The sequence below is a fragment of the Furipterus horrens genome, unplaced genomic scaffold, assembly GCF_987537825.1.
Source record: "Furipterus horrens unplaced genomic scaffold, mFurHor1.1.pri manual_scaffold_7, whole genome shotgun sequence".
Classification (NCBI taxonomy): domain Eukaryota; kingdom Metazoa; phylum Chordata; class Mammalia; order Chiroptera; family Furipteridae; genus Furipterus; species Furipterus horrens.
The window spans coordinates 42,474,662-42,493,786 of record NW_028327177.1 but is presented as its reverse complement, the minus strand read 5'-3'; the positions used below and the strand labels follow the sequence as shown (position 1 = coordinate 42,493,786).

The 19,125-nt window shown below is 36.9% G+C and overlaps 1 protein-coding gene across 1 annotated transcript in view; it reads left to right on the top strand.

Moving 5' to 3' along the window:
- Positions 1-19,125, top strand: part of NKAIN3 (sodium/potassium transporting ATPase interacting 3) — a 604,361-nt gene that overhangs the window by 154,638 nt on the left and 430,598 nt on the right. The window lies entirely within an intron of this gene.

Below are 19,125 nucleotides of genomic sequence, written 5' to 3'. Positions count from 1 at the left end.
CTATTGAAGAGAGAATGCATCCCAGATTAAACCCCTTTGCCTGGACCATGTAAATTGAATTGTGAACATAGATTTCATATTTGCTCCAAGCATTTGCTTATCTCTCAACCTACAGTCATGAGTCTAAGAACCAGACTGTTTTGTCCCTTGGTTTTTGACTTGCCATTAAGAAAATCACAATGCATTTCATACTACCTTCGTTCTATTGATCCCAAAGCAGTGCTTTTATATTTGATTTGCACTCAGCAGTATCAGTTATGCCCGAGGTCTGCTGTGACTTGGTACATTTTAAACCAAGACATGAATCTGTCTCAAACTGAGTCATGTGATAACCCACTAACCAACCAGAGTAGTCTGTTGCTCTCTCAATCCCAAATAGAATAACCCTTAATTAATTACTTTGACAGAGTATTTTGTATCTGTGAAAGTTTAGCAAATGCTGTGGCCCCTTTGAAAGTAAGTAATTTAACTATGCTGACACTTACATTCAAATAAAATTTTAATGATTTCAGTTCAATACAATTGAAAATGTAGTGTCATTAAAGGGCATTTCCTGTTAAATTTCAAATCACAAATTTTGGGCTATCTTTGAGCAGAAGCATCAATTCCTACTAAATACTCAGTTTATTAAGTCAGGTTATTGACAATCTCTTGGTAGGCAGTGAGAAACAATAATGATCATCTCATAGAATTTAGTTAAGAAAGGGGAAAATTAAGTTTATCAGTTGTAACAAATGTCTCAGTCTGATAGGGCAGGAGTCTCCAGCCTCCAGGCTGTGGACCCTGGCTTTCGGAACCAGGCCTCACAGCAGGAGGTGATTTTGAAGCTAATCAGCTTGAATCATTCCAAAACCATCCCCCACCCTGCCCCAGTACATGGAAAAATTATTTCCACAAAACCAGCCCCTGGTGCAAAAAAGGTTGGGGACCACTGTGAAAGGGTATGTTGACAATGGGAGAAGCTATGCAAGTGTGGGGGCAGGGACATATGTGAACTCTGCACCTTCCTCTCAATTTTTGCTGCCCTAAAAAAAATAAAATCTTTAAACAATGCAAGTGACCAAGTAGTTACAGACATTAGTAAAATTAACTACAACCCCAAATACCCATCTCTCAAATTCCTAGAAAAAAAAATATCAGCAAAGTTACAGCAAATACAATCTTCAAATATTTGTTTAACTTTATTTGCATTTTATAGTGATTTCTTAAACCTTATCTCCAAGTGAAACCATTTTTAAAAAGCTCTATGAGAAATGGAAATTTAGATATCTATTATAAATGTTTTTTTTAAAGAGGATAGGGATTTTTTTCTAAGCAAGTCCTAAATTTCTGGGTTATTGCTTTAAATTTCATTTGAGATTGAATTTGATTAATTAAATTAATTGAATTAATAGGAGTTAAAAAGCTTCCTTGGCAGAAATATCTATAGCTTCTCCCTTTTGTGGCTTTTAAACTAAGTCTTTAATGAATATGAAAGTCAGGCAAGCGCACGGAGTCATTGTCTTTAGTCTATTATCATCCTTGCCCCTGGCTGGTTTGGCTCAGTGGATTGAGCGTCGGCCTGCGAGCTAAGTGTCGCTGGTTCGATCTTCCAGTCAGGGCACATCAGAGAAGGAGAACTCTGACTCCAAAAAACCTCCGCTGCCTTGCGGCATACCTCTTCAGGGGAAAGGCTAAGGGAGTAAACCCCGACAGAAAATCCGGAGCCGGAGTCCCTAAGGCGGTTTGACGTTGTAGTCAACACCGGCAACTCCTGCGGCGCACCTGAAGCCAAGCTGTATTGACTCCGTCTTTCCCTTGGATCCTTCAGCTGCGAAGAGAGGGGGGGGTGTGCTGCATGGGCAACAGCAGACCCTCCATATCACCCTGCCCAGGCTCTGTAGCTTCAGCTTCACTGGAGAGGACACTCCAGCGTCATCGCAAGATGTCGATTCAACACGGGAGGAGACAGATACCGTGTCACTCCCGAGTCGGACTGCACAGCCATTCTCGGCTGTGCAGATAGACTCTTAAGAAGCTACACTATCGTCTCTCGAGACGGACGGCTGCCGACGATTATCATCCTGTTGTGTCTCTGATTTTCATCCCTCAGTTCATGCATGCAGCATATCTTTATTAAGGACTCACCACTTGTGGGACTCTCTGCAGAGTCCAGAGAATACAAGTAAGAGCAGGACAGATGGATGCACTGTCTGTTCTCAGGGAGCTTATAGTCTGTGTGAGCGTGATGCTGAGCATACAATGTGAATAGGACAAGATCTAGTGAAGAAAATGCACATAAATAATTACAGCCTGGGACAAGTACTCTGTTACAGATTCAGGTTGACATTATAGGAGAAGAGCTTTACTCTTTCTTAAGGAAGTCAGAGAAGTTGTCCTTCAGCAGATGACATTAGAGCTGAGTCTCACAATGGGGCAGGAGTTTTTGACCCTGTTGCTATCATCGAATCATGGATGTCTCAACTCTATTTCCTCTTATATTTTATTCATTCAATAATACTCATGAGGAATGAAAGACATAAAAGACATTTTACAGGATGCTGTGGGTGCTACAGCGGCGAGTCAGTCAAGGATTCTGTTCTCAAACCTCAGGGTGAGAGAGAGTATGGTGAAACCAGGAAAAAAGTGATGGGCAATATGTGGGAGGAAAATGCAAAAGATTGGGATGCTGCTTCCCTGGGGAGCAATCAGGGAAACAATTGCTGGGTGCAGTGACATTGGAGGTAGCTAGCAATGTGGCTACTAGCTTTTCAGTCCTGAGTAGGTCTTACTAGTTAGTAAGAGTGCTCTGCTCTATCAGAACCAGAATTTTCCTTAGGATAAAGACCCAGTGATGCACATTTGAGGAAAATTTTAGGATAAGACCACTTCTGCCATAAGTCTCTGCCCCTGCACCTGATACAGGTAATGAAAAAAATACATAAAATATATCACAATCAAATCATATATTTATATAATATTCAAACTCTACCTAAAAGGAAGTACTACTAGACTTAGGGTAGGATATTGAAAGATGTCTTTAGAAAGCATGAGTCCTGGATATTTTTTGTGATTAAAAGATTTCAAGATGATTAAATTAGAGAAGGATTCAGTCTATACACCTCTCTTGGAAATTAACTATATTGTACACATGTATATTAACAAGCTTAGAAATCCTGTGGTTGAAAAATCAGTGAGCTGACCATCAAACATCTCTCTTCCCTGATTTTTATAGAACTTCTTTTAACAGTGAAGGAGCTTTAAGGTAAACATTCTTATGCATAAAGATAGGCTCCTTTTCCAATGGCATATCTTAGCCAGGAGAGTGCTTGAAGGCACTGAGCTCTGAGCGGTAGATGGGAGGATGGAGGATGGGGACAGGGAGGGAGAGGGAACAAGAGGAAAAGTAATGAGAATAAAGTGGCAATTTTTGATAAAATGACAAAATTCTGGACATCCCTAATACCTCTAGCTGCTGAGGAAGATAATTCAGGCTTTGGCATACTGCCTTACGCTTTGTTGTCCTTTGTGGCCACAGTCAGCTATTGAAAGTGTGTGGACGTTATTGGACCTCAGGGCAAGGATTCCTGATAGTTAAAGGGAACTTCTCCTGGGGGCCTAATAACTTAGTTTCTGATTCACAGACATCAGAGTCTGAAACTAAAGGTTGCAGACAAAATAAAATCTCCGCAACACAAGTTTTCTTTATTTGTACCCTTACCAAAAACCACCTGCTGACAGACTTACGATGTCAGGGCCATGGGATTAGATTGCTGGGCAAATGAATCACATAAAAAATAAAAATAGTCAACTTGAGTAGACATATAAAGTCAAAAATAATTTTAATCCCTTACAAACTCTATTAAAAAGGAGTTGATAAAAACAACTATGCTAATTTTTAATTAGTAGTGTCCATGTATTTAAATACATGTAAGTGGCTAAAAGGTAAAGTGTACTTTTTTAACCCCTTAAAATGCTTAGAAATCAGTATATGTTGTTACAAAATTAAAAAGTAATACATGTTCATTAGAGGTGCTGAAAATATTAAAACTGTCAAAACCCACCTTTTTGGTCTTAATTAATGATATTTGATGTGTAGCATTTCAGGAGTTCTAAGATATACATCTAAGCAATACAAGTTTTCAAAACATTATACAACAAAATTGTTTTGTAGGTCTTTTTTACTTAAAAATGTAATGATATTACTTTCCTTGGTTATTAAATATTCTACATAGTATACCTTTATATGAACATAGTGTAATTAATATATATAATAGTCTTCTATTTTATTCCCAATATTTTAATATCATAATGAAATATTGAAATAAATATATTTAGATGTAAATCTTTTTGCTTCTCTTTTCATAAATGCAAATGACTGGGTGAGAATATATGAACAGTTTTTAAACTATAATATAACAGATTGTTAAATTGCCCATCAGATATTATGTATCTCACAGGTCCACCAGAAGAACTAGTATCTCCTATCCAAATTAATAAATCCAGATTTTAAAGTGCCAAAGAGTTTTTAATGCCTTTTTCACTCATGTTTTACCTCAGGTCTTACTGGCTGTACTATAATAAGACAATCAGGTGAAGTTTTTCTTGCTTGAGGGCTGAGAATTTTACAATGAGGTATTTTCTGAGTCTAAACTTTTATTTATTTAAACAGTATTTAATGTGGAGTTTTCAAATGAGGTATAATAAAGCCATTACATTCCTTCTTGTCAGATTAAGTGGTTATAAAACAGCTGTGAGCACCAGCTTAATGAATATAGAAATTTTACTTAACTCTCAAAAGATTTCAATCTTTACCCTTTTCATTATTAGGTGTTAAATGCACAATATAGCAGTTATTAACACACAGAAATTGAAGACAGTCTTCTTTTTCAGAATTCTAAGTTTTGTTCACTTAATTAGGAGTTCTCACATGTTGACCAGTTTCTTAAAATAACAATGATATAAATGTTAAGGAGCTTTTCATAAACATAGGGTAGAATCAGAATTCTGCCTTGTTGTGGAGCGAATGGTGAGGTCACAGCAGACATCGTTTGACTTGGCAGTCAGCATTTCTCACGCATCTCAGAAGTACCAGACTTTGTGCAAGAAGAAGTAAGGGACTAAGATCCCTGCAAAGTGAAAAAAATAATGTAAGTTTGATGGGTAGAACACATCAAAAAGAGGGATGATTATTAAGATCAATTAATAATTTTTTTTAAATCTAAATAAAATGTGCCAAAGTCAATGAACCATTATGTTAGATTCTTCTCTATATTGCTTTTCTAATCATGTTATTTCGTTCCATGAGGTTAAAATAGAGGCAAATGAGTTAGAAAGGAAAGATGTATAATTACAAATTGCTATTATTATATGTGAAATTTTCAAAATTATTAGCATGGACAAAAGTAGAGTAGGTTTCTTTTGGCATAGAGAGGCCTCAGGCATTTGAAAAACCTTGAGACCTTAAATGTCTATAGTATCACACAACATAACCATAGAGACAAGAAAATAGGTATGACCAACTTGTCTGAACTCTCCTCAAGGAGTCATCATAAAATTTCTCTTGAGCGGGAACTAAGCTTTAACACGCTTAGTTAAAAGGAAGAACAGTTAAATTTGCTTTGCTAAATAAACTCCCCCAGGCTTACAGATATACACAGACTGCAGAGTATTGAGATGTTTTACTTAGCCACAGTCTGCATTTTAGCTGTGAAGGTGGACGTCCTGAAGCATTGACTGATGACTGGGAAGTGATTTTCTGTCACATGTAGCAGTGGCTTCAAATGACTATGTATGTTGCAGGGTAAGTCCTTCTGTCTCCTCGCAGGTAAGGAAGGGGCTGTGAAATTCTAAGTTATGGGGGCCCTGGAGAACATTAAAGACAGCATTTTGGAAGTCCTCAGGTGGTGCTTACAACATGAACTCAGAAATATAGAATGGCAAAAATGATTGTCACACTGAGGATCTGTACATAGCAAAAATTGGAAGGTAATTTAATATCTATCTAAATTTGGAACTTACATAATTATATGATGGCCCATCTTCCCAATGGAATCAATATAGTTATTTAAATTGAACTCTAGTTAAAAATCATGATAGCTTGGGAAACTGATGTGAAAGGAGTAAATTGTCAACTATGTGAAAACCTAAAAGTAATTCTAAAAGCTACATCTCTCAAAAAGGCTGAAAGAAGACACAGCACGGATTTAACATTACTTTATTTGCTCTGCTTGGACCGTGGGTGATTCTTTATTATCTTTCTATATTTCTAATTTTCCAAATGTTCTCTAAACATATACTAATTATTTTATAATATAACACTACCTTGTTTGAAAATAGTATATTGTGAATCGCACAAGCAGGTGTGTTGTGGGGGGAAGATTCGGTGCCTCTCACATGAGCCTGAGCTGCGTTTGGCTGCCTGCTCCTTCCTTCTGTTGCTCTGTCCTCTCGAGGCCACCCCCTCCCTCCCTTTCAGCTCCCTTCTCTGTGCTACTTTCAGCAAGTTTCACATACCCCGACTTACAGTGGGGGTATGTACTGATAAGTCCATCGTAGGTTAAAAATATCCAAAGTCGAAAATGCGTTAACTACGCCTAACCCTCCGAGATCATATAGCCTAGCCGAGCCTACCAAAAACATGCTCAGAGCACTTACATTAGCCTTCTGTTGGGCAATTATCTTGAATTTCCTCTTGACCGTACTTGCTGTCCTCTTCTTCTTACCAGAAGCAGGAGACACATATGGGTGTTTTGTAGACACAATATTCAAAAACTGCTGGCAGTACAGTATACTGTATAGTTTCGGCTATTTATTCCCGTGATCGTGTGGCCGACAGGGAGCTGTGGCTGCCTCGTGTCATGAGAGTATCACATTACATATCACTAGCCTGGGAAAAGATCAACAATCAGCATCCCAAAGCATGATTTCTACTGAACGCATACCTCTTTTCCACCATTGTAAAGTCAAAAAATCGTAAGTCAAACCATCATAAGTTGGGGACTGTCTGTATCTATTTCCACAAGTAATGGTCTCATCCTTATTTGAAGAAAAGAATAAAATCAGTTTTTGTTTTCACTTCCTCTTACTATACTTTGTATGGGTAATCAGTGTGCTAAAATTAAAGGCAAGCTGTGTTTACGAATGGGGTATTGTTTACATTATGCTCAGTTACAATTGTTGTGAGCCCCTCTGCCCCCTCTCTGGGGCTCACAGTGAGTCTCTTATCTTCTAGATCAGTCTGTCACCCAGGATCACCTCAGGTTACCTAGCATATTACTATCTCCTTGGCTCCCACTTACAAAAGGTGCTCTTGAGACCAGTGTCAGAAGTGCCACCATTAAAATGTCAGTACTGCCCTGGCTAGTGTGGCTCAGTGCACTGAACCAAAGGGTAGCTGGTTTGATTCCCAGTCAGAGCACATGCCTGGGTTATGGGCCAGGTCTCCAGTTGGGGGTGTGCGAGAGGCAACCGCACATTGATGTTTCTCTCCCTCTCTTTCTCCCTCACTTCCTGTCTCTCTATAAATAAACAAATAAGTAAATGAATAAATCTTTTAAAAAATATATCAGTACAGTATTTGCATTCAGGGGTGTTGATATCCCCAAATTTGCTGACGCTTTGGTGCTAGAGCAATGCTGGTATTGAGAATGACAGACCTGGGTGGCAGAGCTAAACAGCAAGCAAGGGCATGGCACAGGTTGAGACTGGAGAGAGAGGTGGGGCCAGTCACGTAGAATTTCAGATGCTAAACTACTTAAGGATGTTAGGGTGTATCCAAGGGCAGCGGGTAGCTCTGTTTTAGCAGGAGAGTAGGATGTGATCTGATGTGACAAATAAATGATGATTCTGGCCCTGGTCCACGTTTGCACAGCTGATGGGTGATGCTCCAGTGTGAGAGCCCAGGTCCTCAGGATATGAAACATAGACCCTTTCCACACTGCAAAGAAGGATCTGTTGACTGCAACTGGTAGTTCACAAACTGTAAGGGAGCTACCACATTTTGGGAGACTGTTAGAACAATTGCCAAGCATCCCCAGCTTATCTGTTAGAGTAATTTTGATCCCAGCCAATTCTTTAGATCAACTTAGCAAGTACTTGAGGCTAGAAGCGAGAAAGCAAATTAAATATACCAGCATCATTTTGGCATTATCCTGAGGGGGAAAAAAAAGTTAAAACAAAAAGTATGCAAACTATGCAACACACAGATTGTTTCTCTAGGTGTCAAACTTGGCGATCTTAATACTCCAATCTAATGCCAAATCATTAACATTAGCCACATGGATTCAAATGCCTAGTGTTCGGAACATTTGCAGACAGATGTTATCAAAGATGTTCGCTTTTCACAGTTTCCTTAGTTCATTTGCATAGAAGAGCCATTGCCATGGAACATGAGGTGCAGTAAACACAGAAGCATTTTTGTTTATTTGCTGTTATATGAGCATGTGCTTATATACAGGAAGCATTTTACTTTCTTGCATCAAATTTACTTTTGTTCCAATTATGGTTTGTTGTTGTTTTACTTATCTGTTGGGGAGCAGATATTAATATTAAGATAAATGCTTTTTTTGCTTGCATTTCGGTGTTTACTTTAATGGAAAGACATTCAGGATCCACTTTTTTTTATTGAATTCTGTCTTCTTCTTTTTAACCAAGTTTGGATGCCCTCCCCTTACTAAAAATGTGCGTTTAATGTACTCCTTTATACATTTCCAAGGTCAGGGCAGTTCTTGAATTAGGAAAACATCATTATCTCTAATATTGATTTGTCAGACTCTTTTTATTTACCTTCCATAGTGAACACTCAAAGGACCCAGAAGACAAATACTGGAAGAAAATCCAACCCAAACAAAAAGTGCCCTTCAGGTGTGAATTTTATGACTTCTTTGGTCTTGTTCAGAAATTGATGCCAATAAATGATCCTTGTCCAACCTTCACTGGGGATGAAAAGTTGTCGAGATTCAGACAAAATTTGCAGTTGTCAAGGCAGCAATTTTGTCAGTAGATATGGAAGGAATCAATTTAGCCAATATATTGACAAGTGTGTCACTTTCATTCAGCCTTTCTTAGCATGTTTCCCCCTCCTGCTCTAGGGCATCCTCCGTAACGCTGCTCTTCATCCAGTCATTTTCCATCTTTTCTTTGCCATTGTCTTCTTCATCTGCAAACTTCTCTGCTGACCTGCAACCTAAATGCAGGTTCATGCTCAAGTTTTTGTTATATTTATTTTTTAAAAATCTCTCCTACTATTCAGTAATAATGACTATACTCTTTCCTCCTCTCCTTTTTTTTTTTTTTTTCCTCTTTTATGAAGAGTGAGCAAAGGACTGTGAAATAAAGATGGTAGTGAAAGAGCTTTACCCTCAGGTGTTTTTATTATTCTAATGTGCAGTGCTCCAGAAAATTAATCTTTCCATGGGGAGCCAGAGGCAGGCAGGTCAGTTTTGTGGCTATTGCAAGAGTTTATTAAGTGTATGGTGATAAATGTTTATGCAAAACTTCTGTTTCCAGTATCCTGACTTATTTCAAAACTCCCATGACTTTTTCAAATTTACTTTCAAAATCATCCTCAGTGCTGAGCCTGTTTCATGCTGCCTGATCTCCTCCTCTATTTTCTAAGGCTTCATCTAGTGGTGATGTCAACACTCAACACACAAAACTTGGCTTGTTTCCTATTCTGTTTCTACTCTGTATTGAACCTCTTGCTTGTCATTATATTTACAGATTTGAGTACAGATATTCTCTAGGTTTAGATGTCACTGATTCAAGCAAAGTACTAAGCTTTTTATTATTTTTTTAAAGAAGTCTCATAATAATGTTAATGATTTGGGGAGATAATTCAGCCTGAATTTTTTAATACTACAGCTGTGATATTATGTTTTGTTTTATTATTGTTTTCTTTATTTATTTTGGTGTGTCTGATTAGTGACTCACTTCCCCCAAGTCTTCGTGATAAATGTGTTTGAGAAGAATTAACATCTTTACAATGCTATCTATCAATGAACAGAGTGTAATTCTCCATTTAGTCAGGACTTTATCTCTGATTTTAAGGTCTTAATATCTAAAACTTTCTAATGTCTTATTCTTTTAGGTGTCTAAATTGATAGACATATGGATACACAAAATATTATTTTAAGCTGACATATGCGGAGATATTTCTCATCTTACATTGTATAATTTGTTTACTTACACCTTTTCACCTCCCATCTACATTAAAAAAAAAGTACTAAAAGAAGTTTGTCTAACTTTTGATGTTTTCAAATAATCAATTTTGGTTTGTTCATCTTTTTGAATTGTTAGTGTTTCTTTTTATTTCACCAATTATTCCCTTTAATTTTATTTCCTTTTTATTTTTACTTGGTTATGTTTTCCTTTTCTTGTTTCTTCTCTAATTTGTTTTTAGTTTCCCTTGTTTTCCAATACATACATTTAAAGCTGTAATTTTTATATAGACCCCTGTTAGCTGAGTCCCACAATTATTAATATATAGTTTTTAAAATTGTCATTCAGCTCTAAACTCTTCCTATTACCATTCTATTGCCATTTTATTTAGTCATAAGTCTTTTAGTTTACAGATATATGCACTTTGGTTATCCTTTTTATTGATTTCAGGTTATTTTGCATATGGTCAGTGAACATGATACATATGATATTGATTCTTTGACATTTATTGCAGTTTCCTTTGACAGTTAATTCATCCTTGACTTTTGTATATGTTCCTTGTATATTTACAATGTCTATTTTGTTTGTTGTAAAATTATGTCTGTATCTATTAACTTAAGTAATCCTATTCAAAAGTTTTAGATGTTTTCTTATTCTTTCATCTTTATGTATCAGTTTTTGAAAGCATTGCTTAATAAATCTTAATCACAATTATTCATTAATCTATTTTTAATAAATTGGTAGTTGCTGTATTTTTAATTTCAAGTATAGATAAGATGGCATTCATATTTATAATTATTGTGACTTTTCACTTGTTATTCTTTTTAGTACTATATGTTGTCTTTCACTGTTGCTTTGATTTACTTTTTGTCTCATAATATATTTTGTGTGGTATTTCAGGTACGATGAAAATTGTCAATTAAGGTATTTTCTTATTTTCGCAGTTTTTCTCCTCTCATCACTGAATTTTACATTTTTGCATCTCTTGTCATAATTATCTCTCAAAAGTAATATAAAATTGCTGAATCAATTTTTGAACATCCTAAGAGTCACTATTAGTTTATCCATTTATATTTATTGCAAATAGAGTTATAATTTTTTTCTGCCATCTTATATCAGATTTTTACTTTATGGAAAATTATTTTTCTTTTATTACCTGAGAGAGAATAGGTATTTTGATAGTAGAAATAATATATTTGACTTTCACTTATCTGTTAATTAGCCTAAATATAATACACTTACAGTTTTTTAAATGATCTCCTGAATAAGATATGTACCCTGAAACATTGTCATCTTCTTCTGTTCACCCTGCTGTCCCTAATCACCATGTTGCATATCATCTGTAACAACATTGTTAAACAGAACTTTCTGTGGTGATGAAAACATTCTATAGTTCTGATATCCAGGAATCAGTCCCCACTAGCCACACATCTGTTGAACGCTTAAAGTGTGGCCACTGTGACTGAGGAAACTGTTCTTTAATTTAAATTAATTTTAATTTTAATATCCAAATGTGCCAGTGGCTATGGTATTGGATAACATAAAATAACATATTTATTTTGGTGTATTTGTGGATATAATTTTCTTCTTTGATGGATGGAGCAAATTTTTATTTAGACAACAATGAACTTTAGTTATTCAGTCATTCTTACTTTCCATATTTTGTAGTACCTTTTAAAATGCATTTCCCTTCTTGTTGGCTTACCTTCTTCGAGAGTGTTTTCAAAGGATATCGTGTGGGAGAAATGCTCAGATTTGGTACACGTGAGAATGACTCCTTTTAACCCCATAGGTTTTATGCTTAAGTTCCATTATCATAGAAATCAGAAAAACTTGTCTAATTTGAGTTTTGCCAGTTATTAGCAGGATATATGACTTCAATCTCTCTGAACATTAGTGCATAGGAATAGTGCTTGTCCAGTGTCTCTATATTAATCTCACATAAGTAAACCTCAGATAAGATAATATCCAATTATTGCATTTTCAAAACTACAAAAACATTCAAAGGTAAGGAGTTAGTGGATCTTATTGCAAATAGGGCTTATCACAACACTCTAAAAAAAGATTGGTTATTGGTATCTTTTTTACCACCTATTTAATCATGGAATCATATGTCTACTAGGTCACATCTGAACTCTCAACAACACATGTCTTAATTATCTATGTCATAGTACTTAAAGCTCATGGAAGAGCTTACTAAAATTTTGTTTTATTAGAGATCCCATTTCTCAACCAAAGTGCTTAGGGTGAGATGTGTTTCTAAAATTTTCAGGGTTTAGAAATATCGTCGGCAGCCGTCCATCTCGAGAGACGATGGTGTAGCTTCTTAAGAGTCTATCTGCACCGCCGAGAATGGCTGTGCAGTCCAACTCGGGAGTGACACGGTATATGTCTCCTCCCGTGTTGAATCGACATCTTGCGATGACGCTGGAGTGTCCTCTCCAGTGAAGCTGAAGCTACAGAGCCTGGGCAGGGTGATATGGAGGGTCTGCTGTTGCCCATGCAGCACACCCCCCCTCTCTTCGCAGCTGAAGGGTCCAAGGGAAAGACGGAGTCAATACAGCTTGGCTTCAGGTGCGCCGCAGGAGTTGCCGGTGTTGACTACAACGTCAAACCGCCTTAGGGACTCCGGCTCCGGATTTTCTGTCGGGGTTTACTCCCTTAGCCTTTCCCCTGAAGAGGTATGCCGCAAGGCAGCGAAGGTTTTTTGGAATCAGAGTTTTCCTTCTCTGATGTGCCCTGACTGGAAGATCGAACCAGCGACACTTAGCTCGCAGGCCGACGCTCAATCCACTGAGCCAAACCAGCCAGGGTTACAATCAAATACCATTCTGAAAATAAGTAGTTATTGACAGGGAATAATTAAATCAAAGGAAAGAAAAATGACCATCATACTCCATCTAAAACATCGGTGCAAAAATAATGTCCAAAACTTACGAAATAACTAGAATGTATCCTATCAAGAAGCTCAGTGAAAAAAAGTTCAAATCTCAAACATACAGGAAAAGGATTAAATCCGGACATAGAAAGCATACTTCCAAAGCATAGAAAAGGAAGCCATTCACTAGTGTACAACTCAATGAAACCATTCTACATTTTGCCAAAGTACAGATTATTAAAATAATAATTGCACTGAAGGAATAAAATTTTACATCAAAATTAAAAATCAACACAAAAGATTCTGTGAAAGTAAGTCAAATTTCTACCTTAGGCCACTTGGGATTGAGAAGTCGAGCCTTGATTGCATCATCCAGGGCCTTGTCATATTGCTGGATTTTCATATAAGCTGCCGATCTATTGCTGTACAGGATGCAATTCTGAGGGTCAACAGCCAGAGCTTCATTGTACAGGACAATAGCTGTATGGAAATCTCCATCATGGCAGGCCTGGTTACTCTGACGAACTTTTTCAACAAATTCAGCTTTGCTCAGCACTGGACCATCAGGACTTCTCTGGCCAATAGCCTTAGCACCAAAGAGAGGAATTTAAGGGTAGTTCTGTGCAAGGCAGTTACAGACATGAGCGGAGCAAGGACGATGGGCCAGGTACAGAAGGTCACCAGGGTGGAAAGCGAAAGGATCAGTAGTGTAACTTCAGGCAAATTCCTCTCTGCCTCCGTTTTCTCACCAGCCATTCGAGGTTTAGAAATATAACATGATGCATACACTATAAGTGTTATAAAAACCCCAGTGGAGTCTGGGACAGAACTCCATCATCAAGGCTCATTAATGTCCCTGTAGAGGAACAGGACAGAAGTCCCCCAGGGAAGAGGAGGGCTGGCCACAGTTTCTTGCCACATCAGGTCAAATTATTCTGCCAAGTGAAAGAATATTAAAATTATGAAAACACTCTGTTTTCAGAGATTTTTGGTTTCACATATGTAGATAAAAGTAATATTGATACATTTTAGAAGTTTTAGAAAATGCAGAAGAATACGAAGAAGAAAAGCCACTCACATTTGAGAGAATGTCTTCCATCTTGTCTGTGTCTGTGCTTTTGCACAACTGAGATTGCATGATGCAGATAGATGGTCTTGTGTGTTATTCTCTTACTGTCGTGAATATTCTCAAGGGTACTTTTGTTACAAACACATTAGAACAACTGAAGAAAAAAGATAGCGGAGCTAAAAGAGGCAGCACTGCCAGTCACTGACAAGATATGGAAGGCGATTTTTATAAGAATCTCTATTTTTGTAAAGAATAGCCATTGAACTTCAGTCTAGGTCAGTTTCTAAGGTTATAAAGGATATGATGTAGTATGGCTTTTTTAAATGCACAGAAAATTCTTGAATGCCAATTTAATCAGTCTTTCTAGCTTCCTTCTCCTTTGATGCTGTGGCCAATGAGAATACAGTTTCTAGTTTTTGTCATCTTAACCAATGCCTATTAAAAAGGTGGAGGTTATTTTAAGACGTACAGACTTGTTTATCTTTTCTTCTTTTATAGAGTTTATGTTTGCTAATTCAGTGGCTTGTTATGCAAAGATGTTTGTAATGTGACCTTTGAAAGAAATTCTTAATATTTAAAGAACACCAGAAATCTCAACAGGCTTTTCTTCTCTGGAGTTAAACAGCTTCATTTAAGTGAAAAACACCCAGTCTGTAGAAGTGATGCTTAAAACGTTATGGGGCCCACGATTAAGGGAACTTTTCCTGGGTTGCACAGTGTTGTGGTTACAAATACTTCCTGAGATTCTAAGTAAATGAAAACAAACTTAATTTTCAAAGCCAAACTCATTCTATCTATAGTCTATTACATCTGTGTCCGACCTCTGAACCGATAACTTGTGTATTCCACTCTAAATCTGGATTTGACTGGGAGCGTTGACAAATGGGGAAGGCATAAAATATTTAGAACATATGAAGCACTCAGGACTGTCAAAGTGATCTATTTCTTACATGGCCTTATGCTGGGGATTTTAGGGCAGATTTGTCCATTGATGTAAAATATAGCTACAGTTGCTGCTCTCCTGGAATTCATTGAGTTCTATCATAAAAGTAACAATAAACTTTGAAATACGCTTGAAGTTCTGTTTCTTTTTCTTTCTCTTCCAGCCTTTGGGTCATGCACACGTGATTGAGAGAGGTAGAATATGTCTTCAGAATGAGTGAGTTTTAGATTAAAAACTGAAAGGCATGTTTATGGTTTAGAAAGAGAATAACTCCCTAGGGTCCCCCGCCTCTTCCTTGTACTTTTTGTTAAGTTTATGCCTTATTGAGTTGTCAGGAAGTTTGCCTTTATTGAAATTTAATAAGGCACTTTAAAGCATGACATGGCACAGACCACAAGGGACATTGCCACTTGTTGTCCTTCCTCACTCTGTTTTCTATCAGTAGTGGATGTAAATGCCTTTGACTGAAGTGAATCTTAGCAAGAAGGTAAATATGTATTCACTCTATCAATGGCCTGAGCCTGAAGGAGAAGCAAATAATGTGTTTTAAATTTCAATGTTCTTTGTATTCGGGTGACTAGTGAGTTTTAATGCTTATCTATTGTTCCCTATAACTTTGCAGAGGCTAATTATTTTGTGCCTTTGGTGACTGACTTGTGCTCAGTCTTTTATTCAGTCATTTGTAGCCCTCCACCTGGCCATCCTTTGTTAAACCATAATGTTATCACCTTACAAATCAAAAACTGATGCTAAAATGTACTTTAGTGTATCAAATTGTACTTTGAAAACTCCACTAAATCTGCAAAGTCACTGTCTTCATAAATTGGATAACCGAGGTATATTGTTATTATCAATTCCACTGTAGTCCTTAGTTTGAATCAAGTTCTTTTTACTGCTATTATGACTGAGAGAGCTGATGAAAGTTTAGCTTGCCTTCGCTATTTTCTAGAACCTTATTTAAGGACTGGGAAAAGTACAAGAAGAAAAGAAAATCATTTAGATTTATTAAAGTCATCAGAATGATGTTTGACTTAACATGAATCTTAATCTCCAACATTCAAAAGAGTCAGCTACTTATTTTTTATGTGGTCTTAACATCTACATTGTTTCAAAAAGTTTCACTAATGGGGACTGAGTATATCTTGTGTCAGGGCACAAGTAGGGTAGGCAAGGAGGAGAAGGGCAAAAGTATGACTTTCACAGACCCAGAAGAAGAGGAGGGACAAGTGCTGGAATTCGGCTTCCATTACACTTCACAACTGTTCAATATTTTACAAGGGGGACAATAGTTGCCTTAGGCCTGATGCCCCGAAACAAATGCCTCATAATCAATATAATGATAATACTTGCTATGTATATAAGGGCTTGCTATATGCAGGCATTTCATTAAGCACTTTCAGTAATGATCCATTTAACTTTTAAAACAGACCAATGAGGAAATGATGTTATTATCCACACTTCACAGGTAAAGAACTGAGGTTCAGAAAGATTAAGTAACCTGTCCAGGTAGGAGATGGAGCCCAGGCATTGCGGCTGCAGTCTTGGCTACTTTTACCTCTGCCAACTTTCTTCTCATATATCCACAACATAGCTCATGATTAGAAACTAGAACCTTGAATCCCTGCAGAAGGAATTTTGATCCAATTCTTAAATAAGTAAAGCTATTTGGAAGAATGTATTATATTATTTGGGTGTTATATACTTTGAAAGCATATAACTACAACTTGTATTAAGAATGAGGTAGAAGGCCCTGGCTGCTGTGGCTCAGTGGATTGAGCATTATTCTGTGAACCAAGGGTCACTGGTTTGATTCCCAGTCAGGGCACATGACTAGGTTGCACGTCAGGTCCCTAGTTGGGGGTGCATGAGAGGCAACCACACAGTGATGTTTCTCTCCCTCTCTTTCTCCTTTCCCCTCTCTCTAAAAATAAATAAATAAATAAATAGTTAAAATATTTTTTAAAAAAAGAAGAAAGAAATGCAAAACTGTCATTAAAAAAAAAAAAATGAGATAGAGATGATCAGTCCACTCTGTAGATGAGGAAATAGGAAACAGTGAAAGATACAGTCATTTCCCCAAAGGTTGTATAAATGGTATTTCTACAATGTAGAGTGGCTAAGTTATATTTTGACAGCAGTTTTGAAAATATTATATGAAACTATGATTATATATTTCTTTAAGTTATCTTGGGTTGCATTTTTGGAAGGGAAAAGCTCTGTCATTCATGTGATTTCAATAATTTAAAGGCCTTACGAGCTTAAAAATCTCCTGGCCAATCAAACACTGATATCAAAGTAAGTAATGTGGTGAGCCTCAGAGGATTCTTCAAGTCAATCTGTAACTATTTAGATGATTATCCAAAGCATGCATAGTGTATGATTATAGATTTATAGATTAGATAGATATATAGATAATTTGCATAGAAATTAGTCAAATTCTCGGGACATGTTTTCTTATGAGATTTTTAGAAAACAAGCAAATCAAAATTTGCAATACATTTTCTAAATAACATATTCTACTAGTGTCTGAGGGAAATTAATGTTTCTAAATGGTGTTTGAGAGAGACATTGAGTTCTCTGTATTTCCCTCACCAATCTCATCCTGAGTTATATATTCATACACATTATAAATACATTCTCGCTCATATGTATGTATGTATATGTGTGTGTGTGCATATGAATGACCTTAGCAATTTCCTTTTTTTCCAAAGTGGTAGGTATTCCACTGACCTTGGCCAGGTAGGTCACTACTTATATCTGATAACTTGCAAAGAAAAGTAAAAGTACTGAGGCTAGCAATGAAGCTAAGTAGAAGTTACTGAGTGTGCAAAACAAAATTGGGTTCAAACAAATGTCGAAGTAATGTATGATGAAGCCCCAATGTTCATGCTATCTGCTATTTTTCTGCATTATTGTTACTCTCAGGGCATTTTGAGCAACAGTTAACTTAGCTGTCTGGACAGCTGCTCATCCAGAAAAGTAATCAGTGCCATGTGAGCAAACTGTTCTAGACTCATGCTATTTGGTGGATATTTAATGGAAAGATATCTGCTCAAATCTACTATAAAAACATTTTGTAGAATTCTAAGAACTGAATGTTTCAAACAGTGAAAATAGATTACTTAACATCATTCATAGTCAAGTACTCTTTAGGCTTTAAAAATATTATAGTTTATATTTTGATTAGTCTCCTAATTACCCAAAGGTTCTTTTCCATACTTTGTGGAAAGGGCGATAGGAAATTAATCTAAACTTAATTAAACAGTATTCAGATTGATAGGACATTAAAGCTGGAAGCAACCCAAATCTTCAGAATAGACCTCTCATTTGCTCAGCAAAATATTTGAGTTCAGAAAAGCTACCATGAAGGTTATACAGCTGCTTAGTAGAACCCTACCTGTTATGCATACTATATCTTGCCTACTTTATTTTTTAGGATACCTTAATTAGTAGTTAAGAATGTTTAAACTCCACAGTATGGTCCACTCTATAGAATAATGCAGCCCATTCATCATGCTCAGGGAAGTACAGCAAAAACACACAAAAGATGAGGTCTCTGTCTGGGCAGGTTGAAGTTGGGAGAGAGTTGGAAGAAATTCTGGGGGATGTCACTAGGGAATATGATTATACTTGGCAGAAATCTTCATGTTGATTTAAAATTGCTAGCTTGTTAGCAGCAAATAGTTTAATTCGCAGATTTTATTTTGGCTGTTCTACATTGTTTTTAATATATGGAGAATCTAAAGAACTGGCAGTGGAGCTAACCTTTCCCTGTCTGTGTGAGGGCCCTGTTCCTGATGGGCCCCTTGGTCATCTGATCTGGGTGCTAACTAATTGAACAAGAGGCTTCCTTTGGAATTTCCTTAGGATAGTTTGTGCTGTCACCTGGGGCAGCATGGTATAGTTACAGGAGTCAGAGGTTGCTGTAAACTGTATATCCAGTTTTGGGGTTAGCTCAATCTTAGTATGAGTATTTTCAGCTCTGTGTCATGATTTCTGAATTATCGTAATCTTGACCAAATTAAAAGGATCATAGGTTAACCAGGTGATCAATTATCCTAATGCACCTTGGCTTCATTGAAACACTTCCTGGAG